This window comes from Macaca nemestrina, chromosome 13 (genome assembly GCF_043159975.1).
Source record: "Macaca nemestrina isolate mMacNem1 chromosome 13, mMacNem.hap1, whole genome shotgun sequence".
NCBI classification, from domain to species: domain Eukaryota; kingdom Metazoa; phylum Chordata; class Mammalia; order Primates; family Cercopithecidae; genus Macaca; species Macaca nemestrina.
Genome location: NC_092137.1, coordinates 114,176,284 through 114,193,337, shown reverse-complemented (window position 1 = coordinate 114,193,337; position 17,054 = coordinate 114,176,284). Strand labels below are relative to the sequence as shown.

Genomic DNA, 17,054 nt, shown 5'->3' with positions numbered 1-17,054 from the left:
TTAGTCTTACAACTGGATGATTTAGAATAATGTTAGATTCCAAATTCTGATTGACAGTTTTACTAAAATTTTATGAAATTTGTTTTTTTACTCGAAAAATGTTAATGTTTTTGCCATTACTGGGTCTTCCCATCCAGGACACTGAAATCTTTTTATTCATGCTGGCCTTTTTATCATATTATTCATTAGAGTTTTCATATCTTATTATCAGTCTAGTACTTTACTTTCCGAACATACTCCTGACTACAGGGTTTTATACTATTTTTAAAGAATTATTGTAATGATATTAACAGGGCACAGTGGTGTGCACCTATAGTCCCAGCTACTTGGGAGGCAGAGAAGGGAGGATTCCTTGAGCCCAAAATTTAGAACCTGCAGTGAGCTGTGATCACACCACTGCCCTCCAACCTGGGTAACAAAGCAAGACCTTATCTCTAAAGAAATTAATTTTTTTAAAGAATTACTGTAATTATGGGAGAAAGTTATCACTTTTTGTATTTATTTTCTTGCTAGCTGAAGTTTCTTTTTATTATTCCACATAGCTGTTCAGCTGCATCCTTTTTATTTCACAGGTCCATAGTCATATCATCTACAAATAATAATTTCATCTCTCTGTTCTTAATATTTACATACCATATTTTGCATTCTTATCTAATTGCATTGGCTGGCTTTTTCTGAAAAAAATAAATTTTAAAATGAATTGAATAAATTTAAAAATTAAATAACAAGGTGTGTGTGTGCTTGCTTGCTTCTGCATTTAAAGAAATACTTTCACTATTTCACTGTAAAATAGGATGCTGTTTTTTGGTTTGAGATATTCTATATCCATTTTGCTATAAGTTATAATCAAGAATGGAGGTTAAATATTGCTTAAATATTCATTAACTTCAGTGAGATACTGTTTCTTTTTTTCTATAGAGAAAATGAATGATACTAATAGATTTGAAGACATCTTTACATTTCTGAGATAAACTTTAATTGTGCAGGATGGATTAAAATGAGTAAATACTGCTGAATTCAAGTGGCATCAATCAATGGTTTCCTCTTTTCTGTTCAGTTCTTGGCAAGATTTGTTATCAGAATTTCTCTACCTTGATAAAAAATGTTGCAAAATGTGCTTTATTTTTATCCTATACAACAGTTTATATAATTTGAAAAATAATTGTTTCTTGAAGTTTTAAAGAGTCCCTCTGAGCCTAGAACCAGCTTTTTCCAAATGAATACTATTGGCATCATGACTGGATTTCTCATGTTTCCCAGACCTTGCTATATAATTTTTCTTCTGGGAATTTTATCCCGACTTACTATGATTCCATTATTATGTCTTTCTTCTTTTAGACTTTATAATATTTGTATTCCCTTGATCAAATCAGCAATTGTTGCTTACTGACTGATTTAAATGTTAATGTGGTGTGTATATTTGTCCCCTTCAAATCTCATGTTGAAATGTAATCCCCAGTGTTGAAAGTGGGGCCGAGTGGGAGGTATTTGGACCATGGGGGCAGACTCCTCATGAATGACTTGATGACTTCCTCACAGTTATGAGGTCACAGGAGAGCTGGTTGTTTAAAAGAGCCTGACACCTCCCACTTCCCTCTCTTGCTCCGTCTCCCACCATGTGATGTACCAGCCCCACTTCAACTTCTGCCATGATTGTAAGCTTCCTGAGGTCTCACCAGAAGCCAGCATATTCTGGCACCATGCTTGCACAACCCACAAAACCATGAGTCAAATAAACCTCTTTTCTTTGTAAATTCCTCAGTCTCAGGTATTCCTTTATACTAACACAAATGGACTAACACAAAAGGTACTATGCTCACTACTGATTCTTTTACATTTAGACTTCCCAGCTCACGAGTTTCAAAACGCATTGTTCACTTAGTAACTCAATTGAGTTTATTATATCTGTAAATATATTTTTCAGAAATGAAACATTATTGCTTAATTTCCTCCTTGGCTCCTTCTACCTCTGATATCTTTCTGTGGTTTTCAGACATAAACATCATCTGCTTGGTATAGAATTTAAGGGACGTATCACTTTTTCCCCAAACTCTATAAATAATGCCTTATTGTTTTCTGGCGTGTAGTTTGTGTAAAACACAATGGCTAGCTTGAGTTTGTAAATATTTTTTCAAACCTGTATTTTAATCATATTTTACATTTTTGCCTGCCTGAGAGATTTGTATAGACTTAAAATTCAACTGTTTGAGCAAGATATTTCCAAATATTGGTGTTTACTTGATACCCAGAGAGTCTTTTTAATCAGGGTGACTAAAGAACAAAGAAGAGAAATCATAGCCCTTAGGAAATTCCAATGCCTTTTCTATCATTACAGTTCTGTTCTTATCATTAGATTCTTTTTAGGCATCTGTGTATTGTCTCATCTGGAGGAAAATGTATACTGTGGAAAAAAAATGTTTTACCTTCGTTTTCCAACTATAACTTTGAATAGTGTTTCTCTTCCAATTCTCCCATTTATTCTGCCACATTTCTTGTTTTGCCTTTTTATACGTAAGTTGGTTCTTTATTGCCTAGCTTCCATGTGCATTATTTTGTTTTATTATTTATTCTGTTTTGAGATGGAGTGTTGCTCTGTCACTCAGGCTGGAGTGCAGTGGCACAATCTCAGCTCACCGCAACCTCCATCTCCCAGGTTGAAGCAATTCTCCTGCCTCAGCCTCCTGAGTAGCTGGGATTACAGCCATATGCCACCATGCCTGGCTAATTTTTGCATTTTTAGTAGAGACGGGGTTTCACCATGTTGGCCAGGCTGGTCTTGAATTCCTGACCTCAGGTGATCCACTCACCTTGGCCTCCCAGAATGCTGGGATTACAGGTGTGAGCCACTGCATCCAGCCACCCATGTGTGTTATACTTATTGTTTTCACCTGATTGTTCTTTACCTCTGAATTTTAAGAAATTTTCTCAAATTCATCTTCCAGAAGACTGATCGATTTTCTGCAATATCAATATTCTTTTTAACTCTTCTACATTCTACCATGGCAGAAAATTTTTCTTATTTTTTCTTAAATATTTTCTTTATCTCACTGGTATTGATTTTTATTTCAGTTTTTAAAATTACCCCATCTTTCGTTTCCTGTTTCATAGAACTATCATTTTGAATTGGCTGTTGCTATCCAAATTATACCTCTGTTTCTTGGAATAATACTTTTTCCCTCAAAAACCTTCCATTTAGCTATCTCTTGCATATTCTATTATATTTTTCTTTAAGGTTGCAGAACTTAAAAAAATCTAATTACTCATCTGCAATATCTTTTTTCTCATACCACTTCTGACACTAAATATGCGATTATTTTCAGACACCGAATACTTGTCATTTTCTACACCAGTTCTCCAATTCTCTGACACCAACTTGATGTTCAACAATTTAATTCAATTCAATTCTGACAGTAACCAATAGAGTTAGCACAAACGTAACAGGTAAAGGGCTCAGTCTCTCAAGATTGCCCTAACTTCAGATGATAGCTGGATATCCCAGGAGCTACCCATCCTTCTGACTGACTGCCTATAGATTTCTCAGGTTTGGTAATCCAGTAGAACAACTAACAGAACTCAGAAAGCATTTTACTTATTATTAGTGCATCATTCTAAAGGATACAAGTCAGGAAGAAACCAATGGAAGAGATGCATGGGTCAAGGTATGGGAGAGGGGAGAAACAGAGTTTCCATGCCCTCGCTGGGTGCACCACCCTCTCAGCACCTCTATGTGTTCATCAACCAAAACGATCTCCAAATCCCATCATTTTGGGGTTTTTATGGGGGTTTCATTTTGTAGGCATGATTGAAACTATCATTGGCCACTGGTGATTAAACTCAATCTCCAGCCCCACTCCCCTCTTCAAAGGTAGGAGACTGAGGTTGAAAGCTCCAATCCTCTGTCATGGCTTGGTCTTTCTGGTGACCAACCCCCATTCTGAGGTCCTCAGCCAAGAGTCATCTCATTAGCATACAAAAGATACTCCTCACTCAGGAGATTCCAAGGGTTTCAGAAGCTCTGTGCCAGGAACCCTGAACAAAGATCAGATATATATGACATATGTAAATCATAGATAGCTATATTTCTTATTAATAAATACACATATAAAATGTATGTAATATACAAATATTACATATAAATGTATAATATGGATAAACAGTGTATAAATAATAAATACACGAATTTATTTTACACTACATCATCTTTAAATAAGAAATGTTTATTCTTATCCTCCTAGTTTCTAAAAATCAATATGGTTAGATTCTCCTGGGTCTCCCTTCTTGTTCAGCAGCAGTCTCCAACCTTTTTGGCACCAGGGACCAATTTCGTGGAAGACAATTTTTCCACAGACTGGATAGGGAGGATGGTTTCAGGATGATTCAAACACATTACATTTATTGTGCATTTTATTTCTATTATTATTACATTGTAATATATAAGGAAATAATTATACAACTCACCATAATGTAGAATCGGTGGGAGCCCTGAGCTTGTTTTCCTGCAACTAGGCAGTCCCATCTGGGGATGAGGGGAGACAGTGACAGATCATCAGGCATTAGATTCTCATAAACAGCATGCAACCTAGGTCCTTCAAATGCGCAGTTCACAGTAGGGTTTGCACTCTTATGAGAATGCTGATCTGACAGGAGGCAGAGCTCAGGCAGTGGTGTGAGTGATGAAGAGCAGCTGTAAATAGAGATAAAGCTTCGCTTAGTCAGCTGCCCACTGCTCACCTCCTGCTCTGCAGCCTGGTGCCTAACAGACCACAGAGCAGTACTGGTCCATGGCCCAGGGGTTGGGGATTCCTGTTGTGCAGGATTACTCTCTTAACATTTGTATTTAAGGGCTAAAAGGGAGAATTTCTGTTTTCAATTAGCACTTTCCCCAGCTGGCAGCTGGAGAACAGTAACTGTGAAAGCTGGTCACCAGATAGACCCTGCCAGCGTCAGAGTTAACTGGTCCCCATGAACTGCCATCACTAACAGGTTGCAATCTTCAGTTTGGGAACACCAGCTTAAAAAGTAGAAGTCACAGAATCTGGTAACTGCTTGAATATGAAAAATATAAAGAAAGAAAAAATTAAAATTAGGATTTCTAGCTTGGGCATCTGGATGATGAAGGATGTCTTTAACCAAAATAGGAACAGATAAATAACTGGGAGTAGATACATTTTGATTTGTCGGTGTAGAAAAGTCTTATTTTGTGCACACTGCATTTGGAGTTACAGTGAGAGTTGAAAATGTTGGGTTTAGAGACCAGGAGGGAGGGAGAGGCTGGAGAAAGAGAACTTTTCGTGCTTAATGCAGTAGAAATGGAGGCTGTGGGATCAGGTGAGGTCAACCCACAAGAACACTTAAGGTGAGATGAGAAGAGCACCAAAGACAGGATCGAGATAACGCAAAGCTGTTAAGAAGACTGAAAAAGATGGGCAGAAAGTTAAAAGGAAAAGTAGAAATAGGCATGAATACTATTAATAACACTGGCTGATATTTAAAGAAATGGAGCAACTATGTGCCAGGCACTCTGTGACGCCTTTTAAATTTATTATCTCATTTAAACCTCTCGACTTAAGAAGTAAGTATTATTATGCCCATTTTGAAAATGAAGAAATAGAGGTTCAGAAAAGCTATGAGTCATTTCCACAGTTACACAACAACCTAGCAAAGAAGCCAGGATTCAAACGCTTTTAGCCTTAACTTGGAACTGTGACAGCTGTGCTTGAAACGGAAAGACTTTATATGGTTTCTGTACAGCAGAGGCCCATCCCAGTGTGTGAACTGCTCAGAGTGCAGCATGAGCCCTAGTGGAATGGACTAGTATGGAGAAGGATGAAAAGCAGAGCCTGAGGCAAGTATCTCAGAGCAAGCAGTTTATTTGAGAGGTGCGAGAAACATGGGTCGGGGAATGGGGAAATGAGACAGAGAAGGGAAGGCAGCCAATATATTGTGCAATAACAGGCAAGCTATTACTGTGGGCAAATAAAACTTAACCCAGCATGAAAACTCTGGAAAATGAAATGCTTCAGAGTTACTCCAACAGGGTAAGGGAGCTGGGGTATTTATACAGCCCTTCCAGTCAGTTACTGTTTGAGGGCTGTTTCCATGGATTTTAATTCACTGGACTTCTGAGTAGAGAAGCCAACCATAACATGAGGAAAGCATTCTGGTAGAATGTGATGTTGACAATTACAATAGAAGTCATCAGTGACACACCATGGCCATAACGCATGCCAGAGGGATGAGAGTGGGCACCTGAAAAAGTCTGCTAATGAAAGTACCTATCAGATCTGCTGACTGTAGTAACTAAGACAAGAAAAGAGGGCCACGTACATAACCAAGATAAGAAACGAGGGCCAGGTACAATGGCTCACACTTGTAATCCCTACCCTTTGAGAGGCCAAGGCAAGAGGATCACTTGAGGGCAGAAGTTTGAGACCAGCCTGGGCAACGTAACAAAACTCTATCTCTACAAAAATAAATAAAAGCAGAGAATTAGCAGGCGTGGTGGTGTGCGCTTGTAGTCCTGGCTACCCAGGAGGCTGCGGTGGGAGGATCCCTTGAGTCCATGAGTTCAAGATTACAGTGAACTGTGATCCAACCTAAATGACAGAGCAAGACCCAGTCTCTAAAAAGAAAATTAAAAAACAAACAAACAACAACAACAAAAATAAAACAGAAAGAAAGAAAGGAAGATAAGACAGCGTGCAGTCGTTTGACACTACATCTCACTTGACAAAAGCAACCAAAGTTCTCAAACTTAAGTATACCTGAGAAAAAATTTTAAATGATATGGGGCTTCTGCTTGGAAAGATGGAATAAATGCATTTTCTTTATTTTTTCTGCCAAGTACAACTAAAAGCCCTTGATGTAAAACCAATCTCAGAAAAGTCTGAGAATTGCAGAAAGAATGCAGAATGGCAAGTGAACTTAGGACCAGAGGAAAGACATGATGATAGTCCTCTGGATTTTCTTTGTGCCTCATATACCCCAGACTTGGAGCTGAAGAAATTGGAAAAAAGGAAAAGTCAATAGATACAAACAAAATCCCCAAGAAAAGCCTGTTCTTTCTAGTCAAAATGACCAGAAAAGGTGAAAACTATCAAGACTAAATTTTAGACAATAATCACTCTATTCCAGCCAAATACCACAAAAGAAACTATATCCCCAGGCCTATCCACACCAGCAAATGCTGAATGGGGAGTCTAGCCTTCCACCCTCAACAGGCTGTAATGAATGCCCTAAATCTTCTGCCAGGGTGATATCAGAGAAGGCCAGTAAGGAGCTGGGCCTTTAAACCCTGCCAGCAAGTAACAGGGCACCTCTTCCTGCGGAGTCAGTGGTGACTACTTAGGGAGCCTGAACTTCTACACCTACCTGGTTGTAATGAGGCACCTTTCCCTTGTCTCACTGGGGTGATATTAGAGGAGGCCTGATGGAGAGTCAGGACTTCTATTAGTACCCAGCAGTAATAGGTCACTGCCCGTAGCAGTATCAGTAGAGAGAACACATGGGGAGCCAGAAATTTCAACCATAACCAGCAGTGACAAGGATGTCACCTTTGAGGATCAATAGAGGTCACATGAATAACCTGGATTTCTGCCTCCATCTGTAAGTAACAAAACTGCATATTCCTTTCTCCCCACTTTTTGTTGCCAGAGTAATATTCAAGAACATCAAGTAAAACAGAATATTTAAATAGGATCCAGAATCTCATAATCTGACATGAACTAAGAATGAGGGTCTCAAATGAATGAAAAGAACACCATCAATAGGCACCAAAACCAAGAATGGGAAAGATGTTAGAGTTGTCTGACAATGATTTTAAAGCAGCTATATAACAGTGCTTTGAAGAGCAAATATGAGCATAATTGAAACAAATTCTTAAAAATAGAAACTCTCAGTAAGAAAGTAGAAGGCATGAAGAACCAAATGGATTTTTTTCCTTTTTTTTTTTTTTTTTTTGGAGATAAGATATCTCACTCTGTTGCCCAGGCTGGAGTGCAGTGGCTCAGTCATAGCTCACTGTAGCCTTGAACTTCTGGGTTCAAGAAATCCTCAATCCTCCTACCTCAGCCATTCAAGTAGCTAGGACTATAAGCATGTGGCACCACATCTGGCTAGTTTTTTCTGGTTTTTTGTTTGTCTGCTGTTGGTTTCTTTTTTTGTTTTGTTTTGTTTTTTGTTTTTTGCAAAAATGGGGTCTCACTATCTTGCCCAGACTGGTCTCAAACTTCCGGTCTCAAGCAGCCCTCCCACCTTGATCTCCCTAAGCACTGGGACTACAGGTGTGAGCCACTGAATCCAGTCCAAATTATAAAACTGAAAAACACAACAGCTGAAATAAAAGCCCAGTGAATGAGCTCAACAGCAGAATGGAAGGGACAGAGGAAAGAACCAGCGAATTAGAAAAAAAAAAATGTCTGATCTGGAAGATAGAGAGAAAATAGACTGAAAAAATAAGAGAAATTTAAGAATCTGTGGGAGTATAACAAAGGTTCTAACATTTGTGTCATTAGAGTTCTAGAAGAGTATAAGGCTGAAAAGTCTGTGAAGAAATAATGGCAGAAAATCCAAAATTTGCCAAGAGCCATTTGCCTACAGATTCCAGAAGCTGAGTGAAATCCAAACAGAAGAAACCCAAAGAAATCTACACTAAGGTAAATCATAATTAAATTTCTGAAAACTAAAGACATAGGAAAAGTGTTGAGACACATTTCTCAATAGAAACCACAGAGGCTGAAAGAAGTGCATGATATTTTTCGGGTACTACAAGAAAAGAACTGTTAACCCAGAATTCTATGTTCAGCAAAAATATCCTTCAGGAATGAAGAAGAAACCAAAATATCTTGGATGACAAAAAACTAAGATAATTTGTCACCAGCCAGACTCTCATAAAAGGATAACCAAAGGAAAATTCCTGCACAGAAAAGGAAAGATAAAAGAAGGAAATTTGGAACATTGAGAAGGAACAAAATATGGTAAAGCAAAATGTGAGTAAATACAATAGGCTTTCCTTCTCCCTGTGAGTTTTCTAGGTAGTTTTTAACAGTAGAAACAAACATTATGATATTATCTGATTTTGTTCTATATATATGTGAGGGAAATATTTAAGTATATTATATAATAAATGGGGAGAGAAAAGAAACAAAAGTGAGTTAAGATTTCTATAGTTTATTAAAAACCGACAAAATGATGACAAGAGTAATGTGTGATAAGTTATATATATAACATAAGACCTAAAACAACCACTAACAAAGGTATATGAAGAGATACAGGCATACCTAGTTTTACTGTGCCTCATTTTATTGTACTTTGCAGATATTGCATTTTCTACAAATTAAAGGTTTGTGGCAATCCTGTGTCAAGCAAATCTATCAGTACTATCTTTTCCAACAACATACACTCATTCAAGTCTCTGTTTACATTTTGGTAATTCTCATAATATTTAAAACTTTATTATATTATTATAACTATTGTGGAGATCTGCTGTCAGTAATCTTTGATGTTATTAATGTAATTGTTTTACATTACCACAAATGCACCCATATAAGATGGCAAACAATCTACAAATGTGTGTTCTGACTGCTCCCCTGGTTGACCATTACCCTCTCTCTCCTCTCTCTTTCCCTCTCTCTCCTCTCTCTCTCCCTCTCTCTCCCTCTCTCTCTCTCTCTCTCCCCCTCTCTCTCCTCTCTCTCTCTCCTGTCTCTCTCCTTCTCTCTTCTCTCTTCTCTCTCTCCCTCTCTCTCTCTCATTTCACTGTTCCTTGAGAAACAATAATTTTAACATTAGGCCAATATATAACCCTACAATGACCTCTATGGGTTCAAGTAAAAGAAAGGGTTACACATTCCTCATTTTAAATCAAAAGCTAAAAATTATTATGTTTAGTGAGAAAGGCATGTCAAAAGCTGAGATAAGTCAAAAGCTAGGCCTCTTGCACCAAACAGTCTCTTAGGTTGTGAATGCAAGGTGAAACAGCAAGTGGTGATGTAGAAGCTGCAGCAACTTATCCAGAAGATTTAGCTAAGATCATTGATGAAGGTGGCTACATATTCTTAATGCAGACAAAGCAGTCTTATTTTGGAAGAAGAGGCCATCTAAAACTGTCATAGCTAGAGAAGAGAAGTCAGTGCCTAGCTTCAAAGCTTCAAAAACACAGGCTTGACTCTCTTGTTAGAGGGTAATGTAGCTGATGTAGCTCTAAGATGAGCCAAGGCTCATTTGCCTTTCCAAAAATCCTAAGGCCCTTAATAATTATGCTAAATCTACTCTGCTTGTGCTCTATAGATGGTACCACAAAGCCTGGATGATAGCACATTTATTTATAGTGTGGTTCACTGAATATTTGAAGTCCACTCTTGAGACCTGCTGCTCAGGGAAACAGATTCCTTGCAAAATATCACTGTTCACTGACAATGCACCTGGTCACCTAAGAACTATGATGGAGATGTACAAAAAGATTAATGTTGTTATTACTTCTGTTAATAGAATGTCATGCATTCTGTAGCCTGTGTATCAAACAGCAATCTTGACTTTTATGTGTTATTATTTAAGAAATACGGCTGTGGCTTTCATAAGGCTGTGGCTGCCATAGATAGTGATTCCTCTGGTGGATCTGGGTGGATGTAGTGGAAAGAGCAATAGAACTAGAATTACGCCAGGCACAGTGGCTCACGCTTGTGATCCCAGCTCTTTGGGAGGCCGAGGTGGGCAGATCATTTGAAGTCAGGAGTCTGAGACCATCCTGACCAACATGGTGAAACCCCATCTCTACTAAAATAGAAAAATTAGCTTGGCATGGTGGTAGGAGCCTGTAATCCCAGCTACATGGGAGGCTGAGGCAGGAGAATTGCTTGAACCTAAGAGGTGGAGGTTGCAGTGAGCAGAAATGTCACCAATGCACTCCAGCTTAGGCAACAGAGTAAGACTCCCTCTCAAAAAACAAAACAGAGCAAAACAAAAAAACTGAAATTAGAAATGGAGCCTGAAGGTGTGACTGAATTGCTGCAATCTCATGATAAAACTTGAACAGATAAGAAGTTGCTTCATAGGGATGAGCAAAGAAAGTGGTTTTTTTAAGATAAAATCTACTCCTGGTGAAGATGCCATGAACATTGTTGAAATTCCAACGAAGGATTTCAACTATTACATAAATTTATTTGATAAAGCAGCAGGAAGTTTTGGAGAATTGACTCCAATTTTGAAAGAAGTTTTACCATGGATAAAATGCTATCAAACAGCATCACATGCTACAGATAAATCTTTCTTGAACAATGACAAACAACATGTCAAACTTCAAACTTCATTGTTTCCTTATTTTAAGAAATTACTGGCCAGGCACATGGCTCACACCTGTAATCCCAGCACTTTGGGAGACTGAGGCAGGTGGACCACCTGAGGTCAGGAGCTTGAGACCAGCCTGACTAACATGGTGAAACCCCATCTCTACTAAAAATACAAAAAAAAATTAGCTAGACGTGGTGGTGGGCACGTGTAATCCCAGCTACTCAAGAGGCTAAGGCAGAAGAATCACTTGAACCTGGGAGGCACAAGTTGCAGTGAGCCGAGATCGTGCCACTACACTCCAGCCTGGGTGGCAGAGTGAGACTTCATCTCAAAAAAAGAAAAAAAGAAAAGAAAAGAAAAAGAAAAAGAAAGAAAGAAAAAGAAAAGAAAAGAATAAGAAATTAACACAGCCACTTTCAAACTTCAGTGTCCACCAACTGAACAGTCAGCAGCTATCAACATGAAGGCAAAATCCTCCACCAACAAAAAGATTATGACTGATGAAGATTCAGATAATTATCAGCATTTTTAATGATAAAGTATTTTTAAATGGTTATGTACCTTTTTTAAGACATACTGCTATTGCACACTTAATAGACTAAGGTATGGTGTAGACATAACTTTTCTGTGCTCTGGGAAACCAAAAATTTTTCTGACTCATTTTATTGCAATAGTCACTTTTTTTGTGGATTGGAACTGAACCTCCAGTATCTTTGAGGTATGCTGTACACTCAGAAACACTATAAATAAATCAAAATGGAAATCTAGAAGTATTCAGTTAATTCATAGGAAAGCAGGAAAAGGTAAATAGAAAAATGAAAAACAGAACAAAAGAAAACGAAAAACAAAATGGCAGACTTAAGTCCGAACATACTAGAAATTACCATATGTGGGCCAGTTGTAGCGCTTTGGGAGACCGTGGCAGGCAGATCACTTGAGGTCAGGAGTTGGAGACCAGCCTGGCCATCATGGTGAAAACTCTTCTCCAACTACATGCTATCTACAATAAACTTATTTCAAATATAACAAAATAGGCAAACTGGAAGTTAAAACGTGTGAAAAAAGTTATGCCAACACTATTGAAGGAAAGCAGAAATGAATATATGAATATCAGATAATGTGAACTTCAGAGCAAAGAAAATTACAAGGACCAGAAAAAAATACTAAATAATGATAAAAGGTCAGTCCACACAGAAGACACAGCAATCCTAAGTGTGTATGCCCCAAACAAAATATCTGCAAAATATGTAAAGCAAAACCTGGTAAAACTATAGGGAAATACATACAAATCCACTGTAAGAGTTGGAGACTTTTTAACACCTTATTCTCAATAATTGACATAAAAGTATACAGAAAATCACAAGAACATAGAACTCAAAAAACCAAAAACAAAAACACGTACACACATCAACCACCAGGGTAGAAATATCATTTATAGAACACTACAATGAATAACAGCAGGCAGGCAGCACATTCTTTTCAAGTGCCTGTGGAATGGAAAATATACCAAGATACAACGTATCTTGGGTGACAAAACAAACCTCAATAAATTTAAAAGAATTGAAATCATACAGTGTACTCTTTGACAACAATGTTCTCAAACTAAAATCAATAACAGAAAGATAGCAGGAAAAATCTCCAGACACTTGAAAATTAAACAATATACTTCTAAATAATCCATGGGTCAAAGTGAAAGTCTCAAGGAAAATTTTTAAAATACAAGAAACTACTTCCCTTCCAAGATGGCCGAATAGGAACAGCTCCAATCTGCAGCTCCCAGTGTGATCGACACAGAAGATGGGTGATTTCTGCTTTTCCAACTGAGGTACATGGTTTATCTCATTGGGACTTGTTGGACCGTGGGTGTAGCCCACGGAGGGCAAGCTGAAGCAGGGTGGGGCGTTGCCTTACCCAGGAAGTGCAAGTGGTCAGGGCATTTCCCTTTCCCAGCCAAGGGAAGCTGTGACAGACTGTACCTGGAACACTGGGACACTCCCGCCCAAATACTGTGCTTTTCCAATGGTCTTAGCAAACGGCACACCACGAGATTATATCCTGCGTCTGGCTTGGCAGGTCCCACACCCACTGAGCCTTGCTCACTGCTAGTGCAGCAGTCTGAGATCAAATAGCAAGGCGGCAGCCTGCCTGGGGAAGGGACGTCCACCATTGCTGAGGCTTGTGTAGGTAAACAAAGCAGCCAGGGAAGCTCGAACTGGGTGGAGCCCACCGCAGTTCAGGAAGGACTGTTGCCTCTGTACATTCTGCCTCTGGGGACAGGGCATAGCTGAACAAAAGGCAGCAGAAATTCTGCAGACCTAACTGTCTGTGTCTGACAGCTCTGAAGAGAGCAGTGGTTCTCCCAGTACAGTGTTTGAGCTCTGAGAATAGACAGACTGCCTCCTCAAGTGGGTCCCTGACCCCCATGTAGCCTAACTGGGAGACACCTCCCAGTAGGGGCTGCCTGACACCTCATACAGGCAGGTTCCCCTCTGGGACAAACTTCCAGAGGAAGGATCAGGCAGCAATATTTGCTGTTCTGCAATATTTGCTGTTATGCAGTCTCCACTGGTGATACCCAGGCAAACAGGGTCTGGAGTGGACCTCCAGCAAACTCCAACACGCCTGCAGTTGAGGGACCTGACTGTTAGACGGAAAACTAAGAAACAGAAAGGAATAGCACCAACATCAACAAAAAGGACGCCCATACCAAAACCCCATCTGTAGGTCACCAAAATCAAAGACCAAAGGTAGATAAATCCACAAAGATGGGGAGAAACCAGAGCAGAAAAGCTGAAAATTCTAAAAACCAGAGCACCTTTTCTCCTCCAAAAGGTCACAGCTCCTCGCCAGCAATGGAACAAAGCTGGATAGAGAATGACTTTGACAAGCTGACAGAAGTAGGTTTCAGAAGGTTGGTAATAACAAACTTCTCTGAGCTAATGGAGGATGTTCGAACCCATCTCAAGGAAGATAAAAGCCTTGAAAAAAGATTAGACGAATGACTAACTAGAATAAACAGTGTAGAGAAGACTTTAAATGCCCTGATGGAGCTGAAAACCATGGCATGAGAACTACATGACACATGCAAAAGCTTCAATAGCTGATTCAATTGAGTCAAAGAAAGGGTATCAGTGATTGAAGATCAAATTAATGAAATAAAGTGAGAAGACAAGTTTAAAGAAAAAAGTCTGAAAAGAAAGGAGCAAAGCCTCCAAGAAATATGAGACTATGTGAAAAGACCAAATCTACATTTGATTGGTGTACCTAAAAGTGACAGGGAGAATGGAACCAAGTTGGAAAACATTCTTCAGGATATTATCCAGGAGAACTTCCCCAACCTAGCAAGACACCCCAACTTTCAAATTCCAGAAATACAGAGAACACCACAAAGATATTCCTCGAGAAGAGCAACCCCAAGACATATAATCGTCAGATTCACCAAGGTTGAAATGAAGGAAAAAATGTTAAGGGCAGCCAGAGAGAAAGGTTATGTTACCCACAAAGGAAAGCCCATCAGACTAACAATGGATCTCTCAGCAGAAACCCTACAAGCCAGAAGAGAGTCGGGACTAATATTCAACATTCTTAAAGAAAAGAGTGTTCAACCCAGAATTTCATATCCAGCGAAACTAAGCTTCATAAGTGAAAGAGAAATAAAATCCTTTACAGACAAGCAAATGCTGAGAGATTTTTGTCACCAACAGGCCTGCCTTACAAGAGCTCCTGAAGGAAGCACTAAACGTGGAAAGGAGCAAACAGTACCAGCCACTGCAAAAACATGCCAGATTGTAAAGACCATTGATGCTAGAAAGAAACTGCGTCAACTAATGGGCAAAATAATCAGCTAACATTGTAATGATAGGATCAAATTCACACATAACAATATTAACCTTAAATGTAAATGGGCTAAATGCCCCAGTTAAAAGACACAGACTGGCAAATTGGATAAAGAGTCAAGACCCATCAGTGTTCTGTATTCAGGAGACCCATCTCACATGCAGAGACACACAAGGGCTCAAAATAAAGGGATGAAGGAAGATCTACCAAGCAAATGAAATGCAAAAAAAAGGCAGGGGTTGCAATCCTAGTCTCTGATAAAACAGACTTTAAACCAACAACGATCAAAAGAGACAGAGAAGGCCATTACATAATGGTAAAGGGATCAATTCAACAAAAAGAGCTAACTATCCTAAATATATACGCACCCAATACAAGAGCACCCAGATTCATAAAGCAAGTCCTTAGAGATCTACAAAGAGACTTAGACTCCCACACAATAATAGTGGGAGATTTTAGCACCCCACTGTCAACATTAGACAGATCAGTGAGACAGAAGGTTAACAAGGATATCCAGGACTTGAAAAATACAAGAAATTGAAATAAAAAATATGTAGCAAAATTTATAGAATAAAGGTAAAGTACTTTTCAAAAAGAAATTTATAGTATTAATTGCATACATTAAGAAAGATATATATTTCTCAAATCAATAATTCAACTTCTCACTGCAAGAACCTTGGAAAAAGAGAGCAAAGTAAATCCAAAGCAAGCAGTAGGAAGAAAAAATAAAGATTAAAGCAGAAATCAATGAGACTGAAAACAGAAAAACAATAAAAAGAATCAATGAAACAAAGAGCAGGTTAATTGAAAAGATCAATACAATTAAACTTCTAACAAGGCTGACAAAAACAAAGAGAGAAGATACAAATTACTAGTATTAAGAATAAAATGTAATATCACTACAGAGACTGCCATATAAAAAGGACAATGTGGGAACAGTAAGAAAAACTGTACATATGTAAATTTGACAATTTAGATGAAATTGAACAGTTCTTCAAAAATTACATATTATCACAACTTGCCTACATAATATACATAATTTTAAAAACATTATACTTTTCAAGAAAATTAATTTTGTATGTTAAATTCTGTAAAAAGAAATCTCTAGGCCCACATGATTTCACTGAGGATTTTGTTTCAAATATTTAAAGAATTAACACTGGGCACAGTGGCTCACACCTATAATCCCAACACTTTGGGATGCCAAGGTAGGAGGATCACTTGAACCTGGGAGTTTGAGACCAGCCTGGGCAACATAGTGAGAATCCCATCTCTACAAAAAAAAAAAAAGTTTTTTAAAATGCCAGGCATGGTGGTGCACACCTGGGAGGTTGCGACTGGAGGATCTCTTGAGCCTGGGAGATTGAGGCTTCAGGGAGTCATTGCACTCCAGCCTGGGCAATAAAGTAAGGCCCTATCTCAAAAATAATAATAATAATAATGAATATTGATTTTGCACAATTTCTTCCAGAAAATAGAATTGGAGCAAATGCTTCTTAATTCACTTTTTGAAACTAATATTACTCTGATAACCAATCCAGATAAAGACAGTACCAAAAAAAAGACAAACCAAAAAATTATAGACCAACATTCCTTATGAATGTAGATGCAGAAGTTCTTAATAAAATGTTAACAAATAATTAGCAAACAAAATATTAACTAATCTTAACAAATATTAACAAACAATATTTGTTAATATTGTAAAAGGCAATTAAATGGGTTTATTTCAGGGATGCAAGGCTAGTTTAGTATTTGAATATTAATCAATGTAATCTACCGCATATTAACAGGGTAAAGAAGAAAAACCACATGATCACACCAATTGATATAGAAAAAATATTCAACAAAACTGAATATCCACCCATGATAAAATCTCTCAGAAAAAAATAGAAATAGATGAGGATTTCCTAAGCCAAGTAAAAAGCATCTAC

The 17,054-nt window shown here is 38.2% G+C and overlaps 1 long non-coding RNA gene across 1 annotated transcript; it reads right to left on the bottom strand.

The window, feature by feature from the left end:
* Window positions 1-3,329: 3,329 nt before the first annotated feature.
* On the bottom strand, window positions 3,330-13,118 carry LOC139357964 (uncharacterized). Its single transcript, XR_011612078.1, has 3 exons — window positions 12,171-13,118; window positions 4,459-4,684; window positions 3,330-4,029 (listed from the first exon to the last, which is right to left on the bottom strand). It is a non-coding gene; the product is annotated as an uncharacterized lncRNA (long non-coding RNA).
* Between the last annotated feature and the right edge of the window lie 3,936 nt (window positions 13,119-17,054).